The sequence below is a fragment of the Ursus americanus genome, chromosome 35, assembly GCF_024610735.1.
Source record: "Ursus americanus isolate L20-20 chromosome 35, mUrsAme1.1.p, whole genome shotgun sequence".
NCBI classification, from domain to species: Eukaryota; Metazoa; Chordata; class Mammalia; order Carnivora; family Ursidae; genus Ursus; species Ursus americanus.
In genome coordinates, this window is record NC_142161.1 from 26,032,282 (window position 1) to 26,044,552 (window position 12,271).

Genomic DNA, 12,271 nt, shown 5'->3' on the forward strand with positions numbered 1-12,271 from the left:
TTCATCTATGACAAAGGAGGCAAGAATATACAATGGGGAAAGACAGTCTCTTCAAACAATGGTGTTGAGAAAACTGGACAGCTACATGTAAAAGAATGAAACTGAACCACTTTCTTACACCATACACAAAAATAAACCTCAAAGTGGATTAAAGACCTAAACATGAGACCTGAAATCATAAAACTCCTAGAAGAAAACATAGCCAGTAATCTCTTTGACCTCAGACTTAGCAACATTTTTTTCTGGATAGACAAGGGAAATAGAAAGCAAAGATAAACTATTGGGACTCCTCTGCTGAGAGCCTGCTTCTTCCTCTCCCACTCCCCCTGCTTGTGTTCCCTCTCTTGCTGCCTCTCTGTCAAATAAATAAATAAAATCTTTAAAAAAAATATTGGGACCTCACCAAAATAAAAAGCTTTTGGACAGCAAAGGAAACCATCAACAAAATGAAAAGTCAACTTACTAAATGGGAGAAGATATTTGCAAATGATATATGTGAAAAGAGATCAAACCATATAGTCATATAGTCAAACCATATAAATAACTTATGCAACTCAACAACAAAAAACCATCCAATTTTAAAATGGGGAGAGGACGTCAATAGACATTTTCCAGAGACTATATACAGATGGCAGACACATGAAACGGTGCTCAACATCAATAATCTCCAGGAAAATGCAAATCCAAACCACAATGAGATATCATCTTACATCTGTCAGAATGGCTACTATCCCCCCAGACGCTGTTGGTGGGAATGTAAACTGGTGCAGCCACTGTGGAAAACAGTATGAATATTACTCAAAAAATTAAAAACAGAAATCCCATACAATCCGGTAATTCCAATACTGGGTATTCACCCAAAGAAAACAAAAACACTATCTCAAAAAGATATGCAGCCCTATGCTTATTGCGACACTACTTACAATAGCCAAGATACAGAAGAAACCAAGTCTCAATAGAAAAATGTATAAAGAAGACATGGTGTCTTTGTGTACACACACACACACACACACACACATATACAACAGAATATTACTCAGCCATAAAAAAGAATGAGATCTTGCCATTTGAGACAATGTGGATGGACCTGGAGGGCATTACGCTAAATGAAGTAGGTGAGACTGAGAAACACAAATACCATATAATTTCACTTAATGTGGAACCAAAAAAAAAAAAAATGAACAAAAACAAACAAACAACACACTAATAAATACAGAAAACCAACTGAACAAACTGGTGGTTGCCAGGGTGGAGGTGGTAGGGGATTAAGAGGTAAAAAGTTCCAGTTACAAAAACAAATAGTAAGTCATGGAGATGAAAAATACAGCATAGGGAATATGGTCAGTAATATTGTAGTAACGTTGTGTGGTGACAGATGGTGACTACACTTGTCGAGATAAGCACTGAGTAACGTACAGAACTGTCAAATCACTATGTTGTACATCTGTAACTAACATTGTATGTCAACGATGTAACAATAAAAATTCTAAAAACAAAATTCTACTAAAAAATTTTAATGGTAAAAAAAATAACCTTTCAACCATTTACTGAGTAAAAAATGTCAGGCTAACCAATGAATAAAGGAAAAGAGAAAATGTTGAAAATATCTTGATTTTTTCCAGTACCATATTCTATCAGGTCTACAAGCATATACCTTGACTTATAAGCTCTATTATAAATTATATTGCAAAAATTGACAAAAATATTGCCAGTCTTTTTTGAATAATGCCATATAAGCTTCTTGAAGGTGTATTTGTATTTAATCTCAGTGACCATCACAGTACATGTAGGATTAGGGAATATTTGACAACTCTATTCCAGTGACTGATAGGTACTGAAAATGTAGCATGTCCAAAACTGAATTTGTGCTATTTCTATCTAATCCACATCTGCTTCATCATTGCAGTGGTCTTTATAATTGTAAAGACTTTCAACAATTATCCAACTATGTAAATTAAAAATCAGAGTCATTTTTGACAACTTCCTTGTCCTCAAATCTAATAAATTCCCACTAACATTGATTCCTCTTCCTAAATCCCTCCTGGATTTACCCTTTTTTATCCATCACACAAGCCACACATAGAGGTCATACGGACTCTTTGGAAGGACTTGACCTTCCACCAATATGGACACATTTAGATTTGTGAGAAATAAAGTCTATTGGAAACAGAACCCCACATTGCTTGGCACAGTCATTTAAATTCACAAACTATTATTCTGGGTTCTCATATCAAAGGTTTCTAAGATACACTGCCTTTAAATGTTAAGAATTCACCTAGGAAAATAGAGTACGTAGAAATATCTGGTGACCTCTCAACTTATCCCATTTAAAATAATAAAATTCTTTTCTACAATGGGGCAATCCGATTCTATATCTAAAGATACTCATAAGTCCCAGTTTGGGTTAATACCTTTAACATTTCATTTTTCAAGATAACTAAAGAGAGCTCAATATAGTGAAATTTAATCTTGTAATGTATTTTGCTCCTGTCATTTTAGCCAATAAAACTGTCCAGTCAGTTTCACTGGCACAGCTTACCTATGACTGGTAAGAGCTTGGAAAGGAAAACAGAAATATCTATAAAATCTAATATTTCAAATATATGTTTTCCAGAAGCCAATAAAATTATGTTAAAGATGCCAGTTCTCAAATTTCAAAAGCTACAGTTCTGTTTAATAAATTTATATGAGCTTAATTTTTCTCTAATTTCCCAACAATGGCTGCATACAGCTTATCTCTTTAAGGATCATTTTCTGTAATAAACCTTATTGATGTTGTATAGTGTACCTCTCCTCCTCATTCTTAAGAATTATGTATTGGTACACCATCCTCCTCTGTAGGCTGTGTAGGTCCAATCAGGCTGTCACCAGAACTACACATTGGAACTTCCAAGTAAGAGTAGACACACTCACTTCTGAGTTATTCCTTCTCTTGCCCTCTTCCCCAACAAAGGGAAAAAGAGCTCTCAACACTTAATTCTGCTGCAATACATTTCCAACTGTTGTCTATATTGTGCTCGGTCTCTGAGTCAAATTAACTTATTTCAGTTCTAGGGTCAATTCGTTATTTTTCTGTTGCAGTTAAAACTTGTTTCAGTACAGTATTATAAACTTCAGTTCCTAAATGAGAAGTTTGCCTATTTTAATTCATTGTGACTGGATAATATTTAACAACATAAACAAAAAGAATGCTCTTTTCTTCATTTCTCAGAATTTCCTCTTTGATAAGAGTGCACACCTGGAATACCTTCATAAATGTATTCTTGTAAGCATAAAGAATAAAATTTCCATTAAATTTACATAATAACATTTCCAGACCTATACTATAACCAAGGACGTTTTCATTATTCACTGACGTTTTCACTAAACATGAGTTTTCTGTAATGCCTCCATCCAAAAATCTATTTGGGAGTAAGTGGGCTAAGTTTGAAAAACTTGTTGTGAACAGGGAAGTCTTACCACATTGAAATTCGTAAACACCTTATATAGGTTACTTAAAAAAGAAATGTGATAGAGTCAAAATAAAAAAATGAACTGTTCCCTCCTCCCCAGAATTTAAATTAAAAAGAAAAAAAAAGTAGTTGGAAAAAAAAAATAGTGTATCATTTTTTAGGACTCCAGCTTTCCTCAGATTAACCCAGTAATTTAAACACTAATAATTCTACCCTTGAAACTAATAATACATTATGTGTTGATTAACTTGAATTTTAAAAATAAACACCGATAATAGGCTAGTATACAAAGAATATTTTCAAACTAAGAGCTTACCAGGGCAAGGCAAAGTTTCCTTGGAACATGCCTACATCCCCAGAGGCTGCAGAATATTGAGATCTGGAAGCTTTAGATCCTTGAACTTAGGTTCACACTCCTGCTCTATTACTTAGAGTCTCATGACCTTCGGCTAATCACTAAACCTCCCAGAGGCTCAGTTCCCAAGCTATGAAATGGGAATAATAATGCCTACCTTCACTGCAGACATAAAAAATTAAATTTATCTAACAATCCAGGCACAGAATACAACTGAAGAAGTAACTGTTAGCACTTCCCAAGTACAAAAATAATTCCCCAAGTTGTACCCTGAAGATACTAATGTACTTCACTTGGGTTTACACTTTACTTGGAAAAGGTCATTTCTCTTGAATTAATCAGACCAAGTATATTAATTTGCTAAGTCCTACTCTAATCAAAATATTCTATAGTTTTAAATCAAAAATGCCAACATTCCTAATAAGTGAAACAAAAAAGCCCATTCAAGTATTCAACAAATACTTAGTATGCACCTACCCATTTAAAATATTAAAATTATTTAATTTTAATAATTTAATAAAAGTATGCAAGACTTTTATCTTGCCATTCATGGCTTCTCATTCTCCCTGCCCTTTGAGAAGGTCTCTATCTTGCTAAAACAGGCCTTTGGGCTTAAGGAAAAAGGATCAGAATCAGTCGGTCTCAAGCTGGGGGAAAGTATAGAAGAAAGGGGTGCGAGCAGGCTAAGTGACGGAAGCGGACTGGGGAGAAAATGGTGCATTACTGGTTGACTTCGTAGTTCTGTGCTCCCCAGCATGGCATTTAAGAAAACCAAGCAAAACTCACTCATCGGTATTACTTCTGGATTTAGGACTGTGCTGGTTCCACAAAATGGCTCCAATAGGTTCATTTAAAGGCCATCCTAAGTGTGAGGAAGTAGTTGAGTACTCAGGAGAAAGAGCTTCCTCTGAAGGGGTGGAGTGAGGAAATACACACAGGACTTCCTGGGAAGAGGTGAAAAGTTAAGGGTGTGGAGGGACTGACAACGAACATTTTTGTGGTTAACAAGAGCAAGCCCATACCTAAGGCTTACTTCCTACCAGGCTCTGCTCTGAGCAGTTGTCAGGTGATGACTCTGAATTTTCCTAACCACCCTATGAGATAAGTATGATTATTGTCTGCTTTTTACAAATGAGGAAACTGAGTCACAAGGCGATTGAGTAACTCATACAAGATCATGAGCCAAACAGTGACAGCACCAAAATTCAGATCCAGCCAGTCTGGCTCCTTATTTTCGACGTGTGTTTCATTAACTGAAGTTGAACAAACGTAAAATTCCTAAGTAATCTGTCCTTAATTTAACTTGAATTCCTTTCAAGACTTTAAACAGCATTTACACATTTGATATATTGGAATTGTAATCACTCCATCTACCTGATAAATGCTATCTTAATCACTTAGTCCATATAAATCAAGTCAAACACTACGTATGCACTTAGATACTGTATTTCCTTAAATATTATCAACATTTTTAATGACAAACAGTGATCGACCCGAAAACAGCACAAAAAATACATCATGGGTTTTCTTTGTTTTGTTTTGTTTTGTTTTTAACTACCATGTTAGGCAGGCCAAAATTTCTGGGTCAAAAATTCGATCAAGGGGCGCCTGGGTGGCACAGCGGTTAAGCGTCTGCCTTCGGCTCAGGGCGTGATCCCAGCGTTCTGGGATCGAGCCCCACATCAGGCTCTTCCACTATGAGCCTGCTTCTTCCTCTCCCACTCCCCCTGCTTGTGTTCCCTCTCTCACTGGCTGTCTCTATCTCTGTCGAATAAATAAATAAAATCTTTAAAAAAAAAATTCGATCAAACTGTTAATTTCTCTGCGGTAAAGATTTAAGACTGGACGAATTTCCTAAGGGATAGTAGCTTCCAACATGATTCTACTTAATCCTTTGGTATAGTTGCTATGTTAATAGGGGCCTCAGAATTACGTTTATTAGAGGAGATTCATTTGATTCCCTACATCCCCTGAATTAAATAGTTCCATCTATACACAATTTTAACTTCTTTCAATTTTTATTGTCTAATTCGTGTAGACAGGATTTTCATCCCCACAAAGGTTGTTTCTAATTTCCTCCACATCTACATTCCGTTTATACTCTTTTCTAGGGATTCAACCACAACTCTACAATCACATTGATGTTTTTGCTGAATTTTTTCACTTTTCATCCCATTTTAAATAGGGAAAGCCTGGGGTGCATCTCAGTGGTATTTTGACCAAAGGACCTAGGTCTGCCCCCAGATCACAGCCCTACTTCCTTCCAGGAAAAAGATACTTACAAAATAATGAGAAGGATATTGAGGGTACTTCTTACTCAAAGATCTGGTGGAACTGGGGAAATGTGTAAACCATGCCCACATATGCCACACTTCTAACCCCTCTGAAAGCCCCTCTTCCAGAAATAGAGCCGCATCAGTGAACTGAACTAGGACAACAACTCATCACTCTTTCTTATTTTATGGAGGAGTCAGAGAGGTGAGGACGCCCACAAAGAGACCTTGAACTAATTCCCTTTGAGGCCTCAACTGTCCTTATTTGTATTCTTCTTGAAGTTCAAGACTTAAAACAATAAAATGAGCATCATGCCTCTTATCATAAACGTTCTCTCCAGAATCAGTTACATAGCATCATTCACAAAAGGCACTGACACACTTCAGAGACCAACAGACTGGCATTTGAATCCCTCTTTTTTACTAGTTCCTAGCTCTCTGATCTTCAGCAAATTACTTAAGTTTCCTGAGCTTCAAGTTCATTCATTTTAAAGTAAACTCAATTTTACCTACCTCCCAAAGCTATGATGACGATAAAATGAGATCACAGATTTAACATATTAAACGTATAACACCAACAGAGATTAGTTTCCGCATTCAGAAAGCACATCTTTTCAACTTCAATGCATTATTCTTTTCCATTGTTCTCCTAACCTGAAGAATATTAGTTGGATGTAATTTGGCTTACCCAGTTTACAACATGAAACCATGTACCTATGACCTGCCTGTGAACAGTCATGAATCTCCAGCTTTTTCATCCATAATGATGACTATGTCTCTATGACTTGCTTCCTGAATTTCAAACTTGTATCAACTACCCAAGACTAGCTCATTACTCTAATTTTAAAATAAATAAGGCCATCTATGTCCAAGGAGAACTGATATAAGCCATGTTTATCAGAATCTGAGGTCTAATTAGTGTTAGCTATGGTGTATGCTGATAGCTGAGTGACTGATGCCACGCATCTCTGTCAAATATGATTCTGTACCGACAAATCATGATTCACACAGTGATTTCATGTCCTTCTGTAGCCATGTGCAGACCTACTGTGGGTAGCATTTTTCTTAGGTTCTTTTCTTGTTTCTAATCAAAGTTAGACAAAGGTTTCATTCTCATGAGAAAATATTTATATTCATCAGTTTTATGCTTCAAGGGTTTAAAAAAAACAAAATTATGTCAGACCAAAAGAGGGCTTATTTATGATAGAATCATTGGAACTAAGGCATGAATTGCTCATAATTTTAAAATATAGGCCCATTTTAATTTACTTCCATATCTTGCCACAGGAATACTCAATTACCATTGAGTAGCACAGATTTCTCACTGTTTAAGCTTATTTGCTATAAGCAGGCACTCCCATGGCTTCCTTCTTGGCTGGATGCCTTCAGAAAAGAACAAAACTCCTAACACTGCCCTCATCTTTTAAACCAAAAGACAAATGCTAGAGGGGAGAAAAGACATCAACGCAGATTAAAAAGAAATGTTCTATTTCTCTCAAATTCACAGTCCCTCTCTCCCATATATAGTTAGTAACTATTCTGAAATGCAAATTTCCATAAATACAGAATGGTCAGTCCATATTTCCTGGTGCCTTACTTTTGTTGTTAAAAATGTCGAACATGGGTACAACTTCTCCTTGGAAAGAAAAAAGCAAGCACACAATGAGCTATAGAAGACCAGGTTACCATAGCGACATGGCAAGGATAAAATGATCTCTCAAACTTTTTCAGCACCATGTGTCAAAGGAAAGTTTGAGCTCTTTCATCCTTCTTCCTGGGATGGAAAAGGCCTACTTTGTTTTCATCCAAAAGGAGCACCTGCTTCTATATATCCTTCCCAAGTGACTTTAGCTGCTGAAATCAAGCTACATAGAGTAAGGACTAAAAGGTGCAGAATATTCTGGATACCACAGTTATCAAGCTCACCTCTTAAACAGCCTGTCCTGACCCAGACTCAACCAGACTGACTTTCCTGTCCCCATAGGCCTCAAAATCCTGTTATGATACACCACAATCATAAACTAAAATTGGAACAGAACATTTCAGTCTTTTAGGAACTTTTCCAGAGCATAAAACACATATTTATGAAACTAGAATAACCATGATATTAAACATTAAAATGTAACTCAGGAAAAAAAAGAGAACACTAGCTCTCCTCAACGAATACAGATGTAACAGACTAAAGTGCTTGCAAATTAATCAGGAAAGGTTAAAAATAACACAATCCAGGAAAATCAATACTTGGTTAATATTACAAATTAGTGGAGATCACAAATATGGCTCAAATGAGAAATATTGGAAATTGGGACCTACAGTCTATAATCAAATTTAAAAACAGTGATCATCTCCATAGGTCCTGACAATTATTTTGAAAGTTTGGAACCGAATCTGTATACAAAAGTCACTCTTTGAAACCTGGAAGAGTAGAGCTACTTCCCACAGTGTTAAGTAGAACTTTGTTCAGTTTCATAGCTACTGTTGAAGTCCAAACCTGGAAAAAGAATGCAGTGTGCACACATTCTAAAGAGGGGTGTCAGGATATTCCCCCCTTCCTACATACTCTCCAAACTCAAGCGAGAGGAGGCTGAGGAGAGCTTCAGAAAGTATTTATCAGATGGAGAGATTAACCTTTCATACTAAGCTGGTTGCTTTCTGAGCTTCTCCTTCCCCCAGTACTTTTGTTAAAGACTCAGATGAAGAACTGAACAAAATGCAGACCTCTGCCTTATGCTCCTCAAAAAAGAGCCAGAATGTGAATATTTGCCTCATCAAGATTTCAAAACCAAATCACAACTGAACCAAGCAAGGGAGAACGCCCCTGTTCTTAACTTTGTCCTCTCTCCCTATCCTCAGCACACATCATGATGGGGAGAGAAAGGTAAAAGATTGAGGGAATTGGTGAAGAAATGGCCACATCAGAGTTCTTTTTTTTTTTTCTTAACCTAGACTTTCTTAGACATTTTGGTCCTTGGGAACTTCACCTCATGTCCATATGGATATCAAAATTGAGTCTCTTACATAGCAACAGGGCTTTCTTCTATAGAGTCTTACTCAGTAGGTCTAGAGTGGGACTCAGAAAACTGAACTCTTAATACCACTCTACTACCAAAGTATGGGAAATATTGTACTAGGGACAGAAAGATATAATGAGTTACAGAATTTTATCAGCTATTTCTGATTAACAAGTGGGGAAATACAGGCTGAAGGATGTAACAATGACCATCCATAAATATCAAATCCTGAATACTTCGGTTGGGAACCCAGAGTACTCCCCAAGTCCAATGCCTACCAGTAGTGGGCAAAAGCACATAATTATCAGTCACACAAATCCTGCCACCACATTAGATCACCCTTCGAACAGCAAGTTATATTAGAATTGCTCTTGGAAACAAAAGCTATGGGCACCATCTCAAATCAAGATCAGCTTGGAAATCTCACCTATAGCCAAATTTTAAAATAAAACTGATAAGGAATCCTTGTATTCTTATCCATCCAACCCAATTTTGAGCCTGTTCCAGGTCATAAACCCAGAGATGATTAAATAGCAAGACCAGGCTGAAATATGTTTGCACTTGTTAAAGTTACTTGTGAAGTATGTGAATACCTGGGTGAAACCCAGGATTTGCTGCTTTAATTCTAAAAGAAGTTCAACCTTTAAAAATGTCTAAAATTTCAGCTAGCAGAATGAAGGGTGAAGTACCATTTTCCTTTTACCCATGAATTTTCTGCATTTTTATCCAAAAATATTATCCTTCCAGATATGGTCACCACCACTTTATGACCAGTATGTCCTTGTGTAGGCAGCTCCCATATGCCCTACATTTCTAAAAAGCTATTATCTTCAAATTGTTTATTATGAATTGAAAATAAAAGTGGGGATAAAATTAAAAGACTGCTTTCTCATCTTCTATTACCCATCTTTTGAGAAAGGGGGAAGACTGGTTGAAAAGAATAAGACCATCCTCATCTTCCTATTAAGGAAATATAATGGAGTGTGCTATTTGAGACCACAATTTCTGATAGTTCTTTCCAAAGGGAGTCTTTTATCCTGAACATCTTAATGAATTTTATGATGAGGAGCTGAGAAAAGGTATATTGCTTTACAGAGAGGACTAAGAAGAGTTTGGAGTTACCAGTGCTCTCTAGGGACAAGTGGAGTTGGAGAGCAAAGATGGAAATTGTGAAGGGAGAAGCAATCAAGATGGCATGTGGCCAGAATCTGTAAGAGATGAGGTCACTGATGAAGAATCTCAGGTTTCAGAGGATCAAGAGAGAGATTTTCTGATACAATTTAAAATTACTTTGCTGCCTGATGAATTTGTCCATATCCCTTCCCAAAGTTGCCAGTATAATCTATTACTTATACCTGCCCTATGAGAATAGGGTTTTATGGAAATTGGGTGAGGGCTCAAGATTCATCTTTTGGACTCCACATAGTAGCATGAAGGCAGCAAGCAAGAAATTCAATCCCTGAATTCAATGAATTCTGAGGAAAGAGGAACTCGGAGTCAGACATGAGCACCAAAATAGAACCCCCACCCCCAAGAAATCTTTGGAAAACCACATTGTGTGGAATCAGACACTCTAAGCAATCTTATTTAGCTTTTAGCAGAAGGAAGACCCATGCTAACATCTCAGTTTCAAAGAAACAAAATTATGATAAGTAGGAAGAAAAAAATTTAATTACTCAGCCGTGAGGCCACACCCAGAGAAACAACTGTGTACATCTGAGTATCCATCCTTTGAGTGATATTTTTTCCTTTTCTCTTTATCTCTACACACACACACACACAGACACACACTCACACAATTTAAATAGGCTCATGCAATTTTGTAAATATTGTAATTCCCAGTCCCCAAATCAGCCTTTACCAGTTTTTCTCAAATGCCACATACTTTCTTAAGAAAAAATTCACTATCATGTCAGAAACAAACACTGTTGTATCACAATCTGGGAACCACAGTGATTTGGAATCTTACGGAGCTGGATTTAGGTCAAACTATTTGGATCTCCACACAGGATATATTCTCAGTTTGCTTTGTGAATCAAGGATTACCTAAAAAGGACAGAAAGATGCTTTCTTCCCCCAACCAACTGCCTTAACACTGAAAATGAAGAGCGTAAACCAAAGATCTAGGGAGCCAACTGTCTAACACCTTAACTCCCATTTTTTTTCATGTCTCCCCTTCTTGAGGTATAACTGATAAATAAAATTATGTTTCAAGTATGCAATGCAATACATATACATTGTGAAAGGATTCCCCCATCTAGCTAACACACACATCCATCCTGTCACATATTTACTTTTGGTGGGGGTGGTGAGATTGCTTGGGATACCTTGGGATACCTTAGCAAATTTCAATTATACAATTCAGTGTTATCAACTACAGTCACCATGCTATATATTTGATCCTCAGAATGTGTTCATCTTATAACTGAAACAACCTCTCCCTCTTTCTCCCATCCTCTAGCTCCTAGCAACCACAATTTTACTGTTTTTGAGAGTTCAATTTTTTTCTAAGATTCCACATATAACTAATACCCTGTACTATTCATCTTTTCATGCATGATTTATTTCACTTAGCATAATGCACTCAAGGACTATCCATGTTGTCTCAAATGGCAAGATGTCCTTTTGCTCATGGCTGAATAATATTCAATATATATATATGTGTGTATATATATATATATACACACACACATACACACACACACACATATCTATGTATACATATATACCACATCTTCTTTATTTACGTATCTATTAATGGACATTTAGGTTGTTTCTACATTGCAGCTATTGTGGAAAATGCTGCAATAAACAGGAGTGTACAGATTATCTTTTTGATATCATGTTTTCATTTCCTTTGGCTTTGTATCCAGAAGTGGGATTACTAGATGATGATGGTCCTAATTTCCTAAAAAGCCTTTATACTGTTTTCCATAGCAGCTGTACCAGTTTACATTCCCACCAACAGTGCACAAGGAATCCCTTTTCTCCACATCCTTACCACCATTTTTATCTCTTGTCTTTTTGATAGTAGACATCCTGACAGGTGTGAGGTGATACTTCATTGTGGTTTTGATTTGCATTTCCTTGATGATTAGTGACATTCAACACCTTTTCAAGTACCTATTGCCTTTTTGTGTGTCCTTTATTTGAATTCCTGTTAATTAACATACAGTGCAG

General features: G+C 36.6%; 1 long non-coding RNA gene across 5 annotated transcripts in view; it reads right to left on the bottom strand.

Moving 5' to 3' along the window:
- LOC123793426 (uncharacterized) overlaps nt 1–12,271 on the bottom strand; it is a 384,501-nt gene that overhangs the window by 214,320 nt on the left and 157,910 nt on the right. The window lies entirely within an intron of this gene.